General features: G+C 42.2%; 1 protein-coding gene across 1 annotated transcript in view; it reads right to left on the bottom strand.

Moving 5' to 3' along the window:
- Window positions 1-13,408, bottom strand: part of muskelin (muskelin 1) — a 512,022-nt gene that overhangs the window by 424,952 nt on the left and 73,662 nt on the right. The window lies entirely within an intron of this gene.

The following is a 13,408-nucleotide window of genomic DNA, read 5'->3' as shown; positions in this document are numbered from 1 at the left end:
ACTACCCCTCTGAGTAACACTGAAAATTCAACTTAGAAAATGAGAGATGATAATCTTAAGCTGTAACTTTAGGACAAACACATTCTGAATATCAACATCATGGACTATCCTCCATATGTGATATGTAGTATATGAAATGATGCATATGATATGGCACACATTAAAGCAGACTCACATTACCGCACCAATCAAGTCCTAATTCCTGAAGCACTCCTGACCCATTCCCATGACCCCCTTTCTCCCAGAGTGCACAAACATACTCATGAGATTATGTAAATCTCTTATGCCCATTCTTTCCAGGAACTCCCTTAAGGGGGTGGCCATGACAAGTCTCCATAACTGGTGAACTCCAATCATCACTTCTTCACCTTAAATGCCTCACCCTCATCAGGCCACTGCCACATGGCAACACTGGTCAGTGTTTCCAGAGGATAGTACTTAATGTTTCTACCACCTACTTCTACCTAATGTTCCATCCTACTAATTCTACCTAATACTCTCACCTAATGTTCCTACCTACTACTTCTACCAAGTGTTTCTACCTGATGCTCCTGTGTAATGTGCCTACCTACTACTACAATCAATTGCTCCAACCATTTTTGCCACATGGCAGGGTTAGCACATAACCCTAACTGCAGCAAAATCTAAAGTTACAAAGAATGAGTTGTGTGAGTTAAGTGTTGTTAAGTGTTACGTGTGAAAAGAAGAGCTTGTATGTTTGTGGAGAAAATGTCAGCAGTCTACATGTGGGTGAGACAGAAAGAAAAGACAGTTCTCTGGGTCAGAGGAGTGCATCTTGACAAACAATGAAGTGCTGGTTTCCTATGCAGCCATCACTAACACAGCTGATACCCAGGTAGGTAGTACCAGTCATATACCTCCCTGGTCTGCAGCTGCTAACCAACTAGTACCTATCATACTCTGGGACATTCCTCAAAAATCAGCCACAAACCAAAATCACCCCTAAACAGGTTTGTCATGATGAACCTATAGAGAATTCACCCAGCAACAATTGCCCACCCATCCTTCACTAACATTTCTTGAAAATCAGCCACAAACCAGACTTACCTCTAAACAGGAGAGTCACGATGAACGTATACAGAATCCATAAAAAAAACAATTGCCCACCCACCCTTTACTACCAGTGATAAATCAATGCAATCAAACCATTTAATTAAGAACTCTCCTTCTACAAGCCATGACATATCAAACTTTCATATAACACACTTTGGCCCATTTGCAATCAATACACTTTCAGATATTTTCAACCAATCCAGGCTAAACAACAAAATCCCTAACATCTGGACACTTGCAAACATAATACAAATCCTAAAATCCTCTAAAGCACCGAATTCCCCAACCTCCTACTGTCCTATTTCACTTATATCATGAGTATCTAAACACTGTGAAAAACTGACCAGCAACAAAATAAAACAGAACATCCCAATCTTACCAACAAGACATGGCTTCAGATCCAACCACACTACACACTTACACAATATATCCTAGATGGCTTCAACCAACCCTAAACCTCCTCAAGCACAATAATAGTGGCAAACAACAGCAACAAAGCATTCAACACTGTACTCTGATATATCTTCACAAAAAAGATATTTAACACCACCCTCCACAACAATAAAGTAACTGGCCAATTTCAGTCAGTCACCATGGAGTGTCAAAGTGGCATAGAGTACCCCAAGGTGCAGTTCTTTCTCCATTCCTCTTCAATCACTTCCCACACACCTCCCATAATTTCTAACAAACCAATTCATGAAGGTCCTTTCATATGTAGATGACGTTACAATCACATCACAGCAACCTGACACCACAGTGGCAACAACAAACATAAAGCACTACAATACATGAAAGGAACAATGGCTCATTGAGAACAGAATGTCTGCATTTCCACAGACATTTTCAGTCAGTCTTTTAATCCCAGACACACATAAATCAAGCTTATACCTTCCAGTCACCTTCAATGAACAATAACTACAACAATCACTACACAACAACCCATTACCTCTAACCAAAACATGAAAGTTCCTTCCTATGCAAATGACCTTATAACCACATCACAACACCAAAGTGGCAACAACAAACAAAAAGCACTGCGATAAACAATGGGAACATTGGCTCACTAAGAATAGTATGTTTGCATCTCCATATAGGTCATCAATCAGTCTTTTAATCCCAGACACATGTCCAGCTTAAACCCTCCAGTCACTTTGAATGGACAGTCATAACCATTAAACTAAACCATTCTAAGCATCACTTACAACATACACACTTGAAACACACCAATACCAACACAAAAGCAACAAAAACTAAATGCCCTCAGAACACTAACTGGCATCAGATTTGGACAAGAAAAAGAATCCCTTAATATCCTCTATAAACATTTCATCTGATCCACTCTAAACCATGCCTTACGTGCATGGTCTTCAACCCTCTCAAAAGCAAATACATAATAGCTGCAAACCACACAAAATAGGCACCCAGAACAATCACTGGCTGCCTAGCAATCACAAACATTCAACACTTACACTAAGAAACAAAGATCCTCCCAAGACAATACCATTTCAACATGCTCAGCACTCAGTTCTATGCAACAGCACTTGACCTCTCCCATCCAAACCACTACATATCTAAACATCAACCACAAAGTAGAAATAAAAAAGTTTACCCTTGCCTCACATTTCAGTAACATCTACCCACAGTTCCCCTGCACACAACAATGTAACAATGACAAAACACATACACACTGAAATAAATAATCAAGCACTAAAGAACTGCTCTCCCAACTCAGCCTTAAACTCCACTCCACCATACATACACACCCAAAAAGCAACCCTCCCCTGACAAACACAAGTTACACTTTCCCGTCTATGTTCTGGACATCACCCATCCCTACTTCACTACAAACACCATTTCAACCTATCCAAAGGCCCATCATGTCTACAATACAACTAACAAAATGAAAACACCAGGCATCTACAACTAAATTTCCCTAAACACATAACATTACTACCCTTTATGACCAATGGTCCTGACAAGTGAACATGACAGCTTCTTGACTTCTGCAAGAGCCTCATAAAGATTGAAGGAACTCTTGGGGCAGGAAATGTGTGTGTGTGTGTGTGTGTGTGTGTGTGTGTGTGTGTGTGTGTGTGTGTGTGTGTGTGTGTGTGTGTGTGTGTTTAAACACACAAATATAAATATCATTATATTAGTCTATTATACTAGATCGCCGTTCCACATGTCAGCAAGGTAGCTCCAGGAAACTGATGAAGAACAGCCCATCCACTCACATACATGTATATACACATAAGCGCCCATACATGCACATACACACATATATACACATACATATCAACACACACACACATATACATACACATACATACACATACACAAACATATACATATGTACATACTCATACTTGCCTGACTTTATCCATTCCTGGCACTACCCCACCCCACAGGAAACAGCAAATGCTACCCCCTGCTTCAGTGAGTTACACCAGGAAAAGACACAAAAAGGCCACATTCATTCACACTCAGTCTCTAGCTGTAATGTGTAATGTACCGAAAACAAAGCTCCCTATCTACATCCCAGCCCCATAGACCTTTCCATGGTTTACCCAAGACATCGACTGACAGCACGTCGACCCTGGTCTACCACATCATTCCAATTCACTCTATTCCTTGCATGCCTCTCACCCTCCTGTATGTTCAGGCCCCAATCACTCAAAATCATTTTCATTCCATCCTTCCACCTCAAATTTGGTCTCCCACTTCTCCTTGTTCCCTCCACCTCTGACACACATGTATCCTCCCTGGGAATAAGAAAGAAAGAATACTTCCCACATATACCCCACATGTCATACAAGGTGCCTAAAGGAGGTGGGAGCTGGGGGCTGGAAACCCTCCCCTCCTTGCTCCTTGTATTTCTATTTCTAAAAGGGGAAACAAAAAATGAGTCAAGCGGGGAGTGATCATCCTCCCCGAAGGCTCAGGTTGGGGTCTCTAGAGAATGTGAGAGGATGTAATCAAGATGAGAAGAAAGGAGAGATAGGTAGTACGGCAGTATGTTTGAGAAAAGAAACCTGGATGTTCTGGCTCTCAGTGAAACGAAGCTCAAGAGGAAAGAGAAGAATGGTTTGGAAAGGTCTTGGGAGTAAAGTCAGGGGATGGTGAGAGGAGAAGACTAGCTAAGGAAAGAGTAGCACTACTACTGAAGCAGGAGTTGTGGGAATGTGTGATAGAGTGTAAGAAAGTACATTCTAGATTGATGGGGGTAAAACTGAAAGTGGCTGAAGATAAGTGATTTAATGGTACTTATGCACCTGGTCATGAGAAGAAAGATTATGATAGGCAAGTGTTTTGGGAGTAGCTGAGTGAGTGTGTCAGCAGCTTTGGTGCACGTGACAGGGTATCAGTGATGGATGATTTAAACGCAAAGGTGAGAAATGTGGCAGAGAAGGGTATAGTTGGTGTACAAGGGGTATTCAGTGTTATGGAAATGGTGAAAAGCTTGTGGATCTGTGTGCTGAAAAGAGACTGGTGATTGGGAATACCTAGTTTAAAAGGATTTTTTTTTTTTTTTTATACTTTGTCGCTGTCTCCCGCGTTTGCGAGGTAGCGCAAGGAAACAGACGAAAGAAATGGCCCAACCCCCCCCATACACATGTATATACATACGTCCACACACGCAAATATACATACCTACACAGCTTTCCATGGTTTACCCCAGACGCTTCACATGCCTTGATTCAATCCACTGACAGCACGTCAACCCCGGTATACCACATCGCTCCAATTCACTCTATTCCTTGCCCTCCTTTCACCCTCCTGCATGTTCAGGCCCCGATCACACAAAATCTTTTTCACTCCATCTTTCCACCTCCAATTTGGTCTCCCTCTTCTCCTTGCTCCCTCCACCTCCGACACATATATCCTCTTGGTCAATCTTTCCTCACTCATCCTCTCCATGTGCCCAAACCACTTCAAAACACCCTCTTCTGCTCTCTCAACCACGCTCTTTTTATTTCCACACATCTCTCTTACCCTTACGTTACTCACTCGATCAAACCACCTCACACCACACATTGTCCTCAAACATCTCATTTCCAGCACATCCATCCTCCTGCGCACAACTCTATCCATAGCCCACGCCTCGCAACCATACAACATTGTTGGAACCACTATTCCTTCAAACATACCCATTTTTGCTTTCCGAGATAATGTTCTCGACTTCCACACATTCTTCAAGGCCCCCAGAGTTTTCGCCCCCTCCCCCACCCTATGATTCACTTCCGCTTCCATGGTTCCATCCGCTGCCAGATCCACTCCCAGATATCTAAAACACTTCACTTCCTCCAGTTTTTCTCCATTCAAACTCACCTCCCAATTGACTTGACCCTCAACCCTACTGTACCTAATAACCTTGCTCTTATTCACATTTACTCTTAACTTTCTTCTTCCACACACTTTACCAAACTCAGTCACCAGCTTCTGCAGTTTCTCACATGAATCAGCCACCAGCGCTGTATCATCAGCGAACAACAACTGACTCACTTCCCAAGCTCTCTCATCCCCAACAGACTTCATACTTGCCCCTCTTTCCAAAACTCTTGCATTTACCTCCCTAACAACCCCATCCATAAACAAATTAAACAACCATGGAGACATCACACACCCCTGCTGCAAACCTACATTCACTGAGAACCAATCACTTTCCTCTCTTCCTACACGTACACATGCCTTACATCCTCGATAAAAACTTTTCACTGCTTCTAACAACTTTCCTCCCACACCATATATTCTTAATACCTTCCACAGAGCATCTCTATCAACTCTATCATATGCCTTCTCCAGATCCATAAATGCTACATACAAATCCATTTGCTTTTCTAAGTATTTCTCACATACATTCTTCAAAGCAAACACCTGATCCACACATCCTCTACCACTTCTGAAACCACACTGCTCTTCCCCAATCTGATGCTCTGTACATGCCTTCACCCTCTCAATCAATACCCTCCCATATAATTTACCAGGAATACTCAACAAACTCATACCTCTGTAATTTGAGCACTCACTCTTATCCCCTTTGCCTTTGTACAATGGCACTATGCACGCATTCCGCCAATCCTCAGGCACCTCACCATGAGTCATACATACATTAAATAACCTTACCAACCAGTCAACAATACAGTCACCCCCTTTTTTAATAAATTCCACTGCAATACCATCCAAACCTGCTGCCTTGCCGGCTTTCATCTTCCGCAAAGCTTTCACTACCTCTTCTCTGTTTACCAAATCATTTTCCCTAACCCTCTCACTTTGCACACCATCTCGACCAAAACACCCTATATCTGCCACTCTATCATCAAACACATTCAACAAACCTTCAAAATACTCACTCCATCTCCTTCTCACATCACCACTACTTGTTATCACCTCCCCATTTGCGCCCTTCACTGAAGTCCCATTTGCTCCCTTGTCTTACGCACTTTATTTACCTCCTTCCAGAACATCTTTTTATTCTCCCTAAAATTTAATGATACTCTCTCACCCCAACTCTCATTTGCCCTTTTTTTCACCTCTTGCACCTTTCTCTTGACCTCCTGTCTCTTTCTTTTATACATCTCCCACTCAATTGCATTTTTTCCCTGCAAAAATCGTCCAAATGCCTCTCTCTTCTCTTTCACTAATACTCTTACTTCTTCATCCCACCACTCACTACCCTTTCTAATCAACCCACCTCCCACTCTTCTCATGCCACAAGCATCTTTTGCGCAATCCATCACTGATTCCCTAAATACATCCCATTCCTCCCCCACTCCCCTTGCTTCCATTGTTCTCACCTTTTTCCATTCTGTACTCAGTCTCTCCTGGTACTTCCTCACACAGGTCTCCTTCTCAAGCTCACTTACTCTCACCACCCTCTTCAGCCCAACATTCACTCTTCTTTTCTGAAAACCCATACAAATCTTCACCTTAGCCTCCACAAGATAATGATCAGACATCCCTCCAGTTGCACCTCTCAGCACATTAACATCCAAAATTGATGTGATTAGGAGAGATGGTCAAAGGGCATTATTGGATCACATACTAACTGATCGGCATGTAAAAGAGAGACTTTTGGATGTTAATGTGCTGAGAGGGGCAGCTGGAGGGATGTCTGATCACTGTCTTGTGGAGGTGAAGGTGAAGATTTGTAGAGCCTTTCAAAAAAGGAAGAGAGATTGTTGGAGAAAAAAGAGTGGTGAGTGTAAGTGAGCTTGAAAAGGACACTTGTGTGAGAAAGTACCAGGAGAGATTAAGTGTAGAATGGCAAAAGGTGAGAGCAAATGACATGAGGGGAATGGGTGAGGAATGGGATGTATTCAGGAAAGCAGTGATGGCATGTGCAAAAGATGCATGTGGCATGAGAAAGTGGAAGGTGGGCAGATTTGAAAGGGTAGTGAGTGGTGAGATAGGAAGTAAAGTTGTTAATGAGAGGGAAGAGAGAGGCATTTGGATGATATAAGGAAGAAGTGCAAATAAAAGGGAGATGTATAAAAGAAAGCACCAGGAGGTCAAGCAGAAAGTGCAATGGTTGAAAAAGAAGGCAAATGAGAGTTGGGTTGAGAGAGTATCATTAAACTTTACAGAGAATAAAAAAGATGTTTTGGAAGGAGGTAAATAATGTGCATAAGACAAGAGAACAAATGGGAACATCAGTAAAGGGGGCATGGGGGATACGACAACAGGTAGTGATGAAGTGAAAGGAGATGGCGTGAGTATTTTGAAGGTTTGTAAAAATGTGTTTGATGACAGTCGCAGATGAAGGATTTTTTGGTCAGGGTTAGGGTGGTGTATGAAGTCAAAGGGTCAACGAGAATTATTTGGTTGAGAGAGAAGAGGTGGTGAAAGCTTTGCAGAAGATGAAATCCGGCAAGGTGGCGGGTCTGGATGGTACTGCAGTGAAATTCATTAAGAAAGAGGGTGACTGTGTTGTTGATTGGTTGGTAAGAATATTCAATGTATGATGGATTATGGTGAGATAACTGAGGATTGGTAGAATGCATGCATAGTGCCAATGTGTAAAGGCAAAGGGGATAAAGGTGAGTATTCAAACTACAGTGGCATAAGATTGTTGAGTATTCTTGGGAAACTGTATGTGAGGGTACTGATTGAAAGGGTGAAAGCAGGAACAGAGCATCAGACTAGGGAGGAGCAGTGTGGTTTCAGAAGTAGTAGAGGATGTTTGGATCAGGTGTTTGCTTTGAAGAGTGTATGTGAGAAACACTTAGAAAAACAGATTTGTATGTAGCATTTATGGATCTGGAGAAGGCATATGATAAGGATGATAGAGATGCTTTGTGGAAGGTCTTTAAGAGTATGTGGTGTGGGACGTTAAACTGCTAGAAGAGGTGAAAAGTTTTTACTATGGATGTAAGGCATGCATACGAGTAGGAAGAGAGGAAAGTGGTTGGTTCACAGTGAAGGTCAGTCTGTGGCAGGGGTGTGTGATATCTCCATGGTTGTTTAATTTGTTTATGGATGGGGTAGTTAGGTACGTAAATGCAAGAGTTTTGAATAGAGGGTTAAGTATGCAGTTTGTTGGGATGAGAGGGTCTGAGAAGTGAGTCAGTTGTTGTTCATCAATGACACAGCACTGGTGGCTGATTCGAGTGAGAAACTGCAGAAGTTGGTGACTGAGTTTGAAAGAGTATGAAAGGAGTATGAAAGGAGAAAATTGAGAGTATAGGTGAATAAGAGCAAGGTTATTAGGTTCAGTAGGGTAGAAGGGCAAGTAATTAAGGATGTAAGTTTGAATGGAGAAAAATTGGAGGAAGTGAAGTGTCTTAGATATCTGGGAGTGGACTTAGCAGCGAGTGGAACCATGGAAAAAGTGAGTCACAGGGTGGGGGAGGGGTTAAAGGTTCTGGGAGCAATGATGAATGTGTGGAGGGAAAGAATGTTATCTCAAAGAGCAAAATTTGGTATGTTTGAAAGAATAATAGTTCCAACAATATAATATGGTTGCGGGGCATGGGCTATAGCTAGAGTTATACGGAGGAAGGTGGATGTGTTGGAAATGAAATGTTTGAGGACAATATGTGAAGTGAGGTGGTTTGATTAAGTAAGGAAAGGGTAAGAGAGATGTGTGGAAATAAAAAGAGTGTAGCTGAGAGAGCAAAAGAGGGTGTGTTGAAATGGTTTGGGCATATGGAGAGAATGAGTGAGGAAAGGTTGACAAAGAGGATATATGTGTCAGAGGTGGAGGGAACAAGGAGAAGCAGGAGACCAAACTGGAGGTAGAAGGATGGAGAGAAAAAGATTTTTAGCGATTGAGGCCTGAACATACAGGAAGGTGAGAGGCGTGCAAGGAATAGAGTGAATTGAAACAATGTGGTATACCAGGATCGATGTGCTGACAATGGACTGAACCAGGGAATGTGAAACATCTGAGGTAAATCATAGAAAGGTCCATGGGGCCTGGATGTGTATAGGGAGCTGTGGTTTCCGTGCACTACACATGATGGCTAGAGACTTAGTGTGAACGGAAGTGGCTTTTTTGTCTGTTTTCCTGGCGCTACCTAACAGAAGCAGGGGGTAGTAATAGTTTCCTGTGGGGTGTGGTAGTGCCAGGAATGGATGAAGGCAAGCCAGTATGAAAATGTGCACATGTATATATGTATATGTCTGTGTATGTATGTATATGTATATGTCCATATATATATAGACATATACATAAATGGCCATACACATACATATGCATACATACATATCCACATCAACACATACATACCTACTCATACACAAACACAGACATATACATATATAAACCTGTACATATTCATACTTGCTTCCCCTCATCCATCTCTGGCGACACCCCGTCCCACAGGAAACAGCATCACTACCATCTGCTTCAGCGAGGTAGCGCCAGGAAAACAGACAAAAAAGGCCTCATTCACACTCAGTCTCTAGCTGTCATGTGTAAATCACTGAAACCACAGCTCTCTATCCACATCCAGACCACACAGACCTTTCCATAGTTAACCCCAGACGTTTCACATGCCACGGTTCAGTCCATTGACAGCACATCAACCCCGGTATACCACATCACTCCAATTCACTCTACTCCTTGCACTTCTCTCACCCACTCGTATGTTCAGGCCCCAATCGCTCAGTCTTTCCCACTCCATCCTTCCACTTTCAATTTGATCTTCTGCTTATCCTTGTTCCCTCCACCTCTGACACATATATCCTCTTTGTCAACCTTTCACTCATTCTCTCCATATGTCCAAACCATTTCATATATACATATTCTACCTCCATATTCTGCACATGTCATATAAGGCAACTAAAGGGAACGGGAGTGGGGGCTGGAAATCCTCCCCTTCTTGTATTTCAATTTCTAAAAGAGGAAACAGAAGGTGTCAAGAGGGGAGTGCTCATCCTCTTAAAAGGCTCAGATTGGGGTCTCTGAATATGTATAGATGTAACCAAGATGAGAAGAAAGGATTGGTAGTATGCTTGAGGAAAGAAACCTAGATGTTCTGGTTCTGAGTCAAATGAAGCTCGAGGGTAAAGGGGAAGAATGCATTGAAAATATCTTAGGAGTAAAGTCTGGGACTGGTGAGAGGACAAGAGCTACTCCTGAAGCAGGAGATGTGGGAGTGTGTGATAGAGTGTAAGAAAGTAAATTCTAGATTGATGTTGGTAAAACTGAAAGTAGATGGTGAGAGATGGGTGACTGGTGCTTATGCACCTGGCTATGAAAAGAAAGATCATGAGAAGCAAGTGTTTTGGAATTAGTTGAGTGAGTGTGTCAGTGCTTTTGCACCTAGCTATGAAAAGAAAGATAATGAGAAGCAAGTGTTTTGGGATTAGTTGAGTGAGTGTGTCAGCACTTTTGGTACACAAGAAAGGATATTTGTGGTGGGTGACCTAAATGCAAAGGTAAGGATTGTGGCAGTTGAGGGTAAAATTGGTGTGCATGGGGTATTTGGTGTTACAAATGGAAATGGTGAAGAGTTTGTGGAGTTGTGTTCTGAAAAAAGATTGGTGATTGGGAATACCTGGTTTAAAAAGAGAGATATACACAAGTATGCATGTGTGAGTAGGAGAGATGGTCAAGGGGTATTATTAGATTATGTATTAATTGTAAGGCATGTAAAATAGAGACATTTCGATGTAAATGTGCTGACAGCAGCAAGTAATGGGATATATGATTACTATCTTGTGGTGACAATGGTGAAGATCTGCAGAGCTTTTAGAAAAAGAGGAGAAGAGTGGTGAGAGCAAGTGAGCCTGATAAGGAGACTTGTGTAAAGAAATACCAAGAGAGATTGAGTTTAGAATGGCAAAAGGTGAGAGCAAATGAAGTAAGGGGAGTGGATGAGGAATGAGAGATATTTAGGGAAGCAGTAATGGCATGTGCAAGAGATGCATGTGGCATGTGGAAGGTGACCAGATTAGAAAGGGTAGTGAATGGTGGGATGAAGAATAAAGCTGCTAGTGAAAGTGAAAAGACAGGCATTTGGGTGGTACTTACAAAGAAGGAGTGCAAATGATTAGGCATTGTATAAGACAAAGCAGAAGGAGGTCAAGAGAAAGGTGCAGGGGTCAAAAAAGAGGGCAAATGAGAGCTGAGATGAGAGAGTACCATTAAACTTCATGGAGAATAAAAAGATGTTCTGAAAGGAGGTAAATAATGAGTGAAAAACAATAGAACAAATGGGGGCATTGGTAAAGGGAGCAAGAGGGGAAGTGAGAACAGGTAGTGATGGAGTGAGGAGGAGATGGCACGTGTATATTAAAGGATTGTTAAATGTGTTTGATGACAGAATGGCAGATGTAGGGTGTTTAGACTGGGGTGGTTTGCAAATAAGAGAGTCAAAGAGAGTAGTTTGGTGAAGAGAGATGAGGTGGTGAATGACTTGCGGAAGATGAAATCTGGCAAGGTGGAGGGATTGGATGGTATTGTAGTTGAATATATTGAGAAAGGGGGTGAGTGTACTGTTGACTGATTGGTGAGGACATTCAATGCACATACAGATCAATGTGAAGTGGATGAGGATTGGAGGAATACATGTATAGTGCCTTTGTATAAAGGCAAATGGGACAAAGGTGAGTGTTCAAACTACATACGCATAAGTTTGCTGAGTATACCTGGAAAATCATATGGGAGGGTACTGACTGACAGGGCAAAGTCATGTACAGAGCATCAGATTGGGAAGGAGCAGCATGGTTTCAAAAGTGGTAGAGAATCCGTGGATACAGTATTTGCTTTGAAAATTGAGTGTAAGAAATGCACAAAAACAGGTGAATTTGTATGTGACATCTATAGATTTGGAGAAAGCATACGACTGGGTTGACTGAGATGCTTTGTGGTAGATCTTAAAAGTATATTGTGTCAGAGGTAAGCTGCTAGAAGCAGTGAAAAGTTTTCTCAAGGGTGTAAGGAGTGTGTACAAGTAGGAAGAGAGGAGAGTGAATGGTACCCAGTGAAGGTCGGTCCATGGCAGGGGTCTGTTTGTCTAATTTGTTTATGGATGGGGTGGTAAGGGAGGTAAATGCAAGAGTTTTGGAGAGAGGGGCAAGTATGCAGTCTACTGGGGATGAGAGTGCCTGTGAAGTAAGTCAGTTGTTCGCCGATGATACAGACTGGTGGCTGATGTGAGTGAAAAACTACAGAAGTTGGTGATTCACTTTGGAAGAGCGTGTGAAAGTAGAAAGATGAGAGTAAATGTGAATAAAAGTAAGGTTATTGAGGGTCAAGTTAGCTGGGATGTAAGCTTGAATAAAGAAACATGGGAAGATAAGAAGTGGTTTAAATATCTGGAAGTGGACTTGGCAGCGAATGGAACCATGAAAGCATGAGTGAGTTACAGGGTGGGGGAGGGAGTGAAGGTTCTGGGAGCAATGAAGAATGTGTGGAAAGAGGGAACATTATCTCAAAAAGCATAAATGGGTATGCTTACAGGAATAGGAGTTCCAACAGTATTATATGATTGCAAGGCAAGGGTTATAGATAAGGTTGTGCAAAGGAGGTTAGATATGTTGGAAATGAAATATTTGAGGACAATATGTAGTGTGAGTGGTTTGATCGAGTAAGTAATGAAAGGGTAAGAGATGTGTGGTTGGGAAAGCAGAAGAGGGTGTGTAGAAATGGTTTGGATGTATGGAGAGAATGAGTGAGGAAAGGTTGACAAAGAGGATATGTACATCAGAAGTGGAAGGAAGAGGGTTCTGTGGGGCCTGGATGTGGAAAGGGAGCTGTGGTTTCAGGCATTATCACGTGACAGCTAGAGACTGAATGTGAACGAATGGGGCCTTTGTTGTCTTTTCCTGGCGCTACCTCGCACACATGAGGGGGGAGGGGGATGTTATTCCATGTGTGGCGGGATGG

The sequence above is a fragment of the Panulirus ornatus genome, chromosome 19 (genome assembly GCF_036320965.1).
Source record: "Panulirus ornatus isolate Po-2019 chromosome 19, ASM3632096v1, whole genome shotgun sequence".
NCBI lineage: Eukaryota > Metazoa > Arthropoda > Malacostraca > Decapoda > Palinuridae > Panulirus > Panulirus ornatus.
Note: the sequence above shows the minus strand (reverse complement) of the source record. Positions and strands in the feature narration are given on the sequence as shown.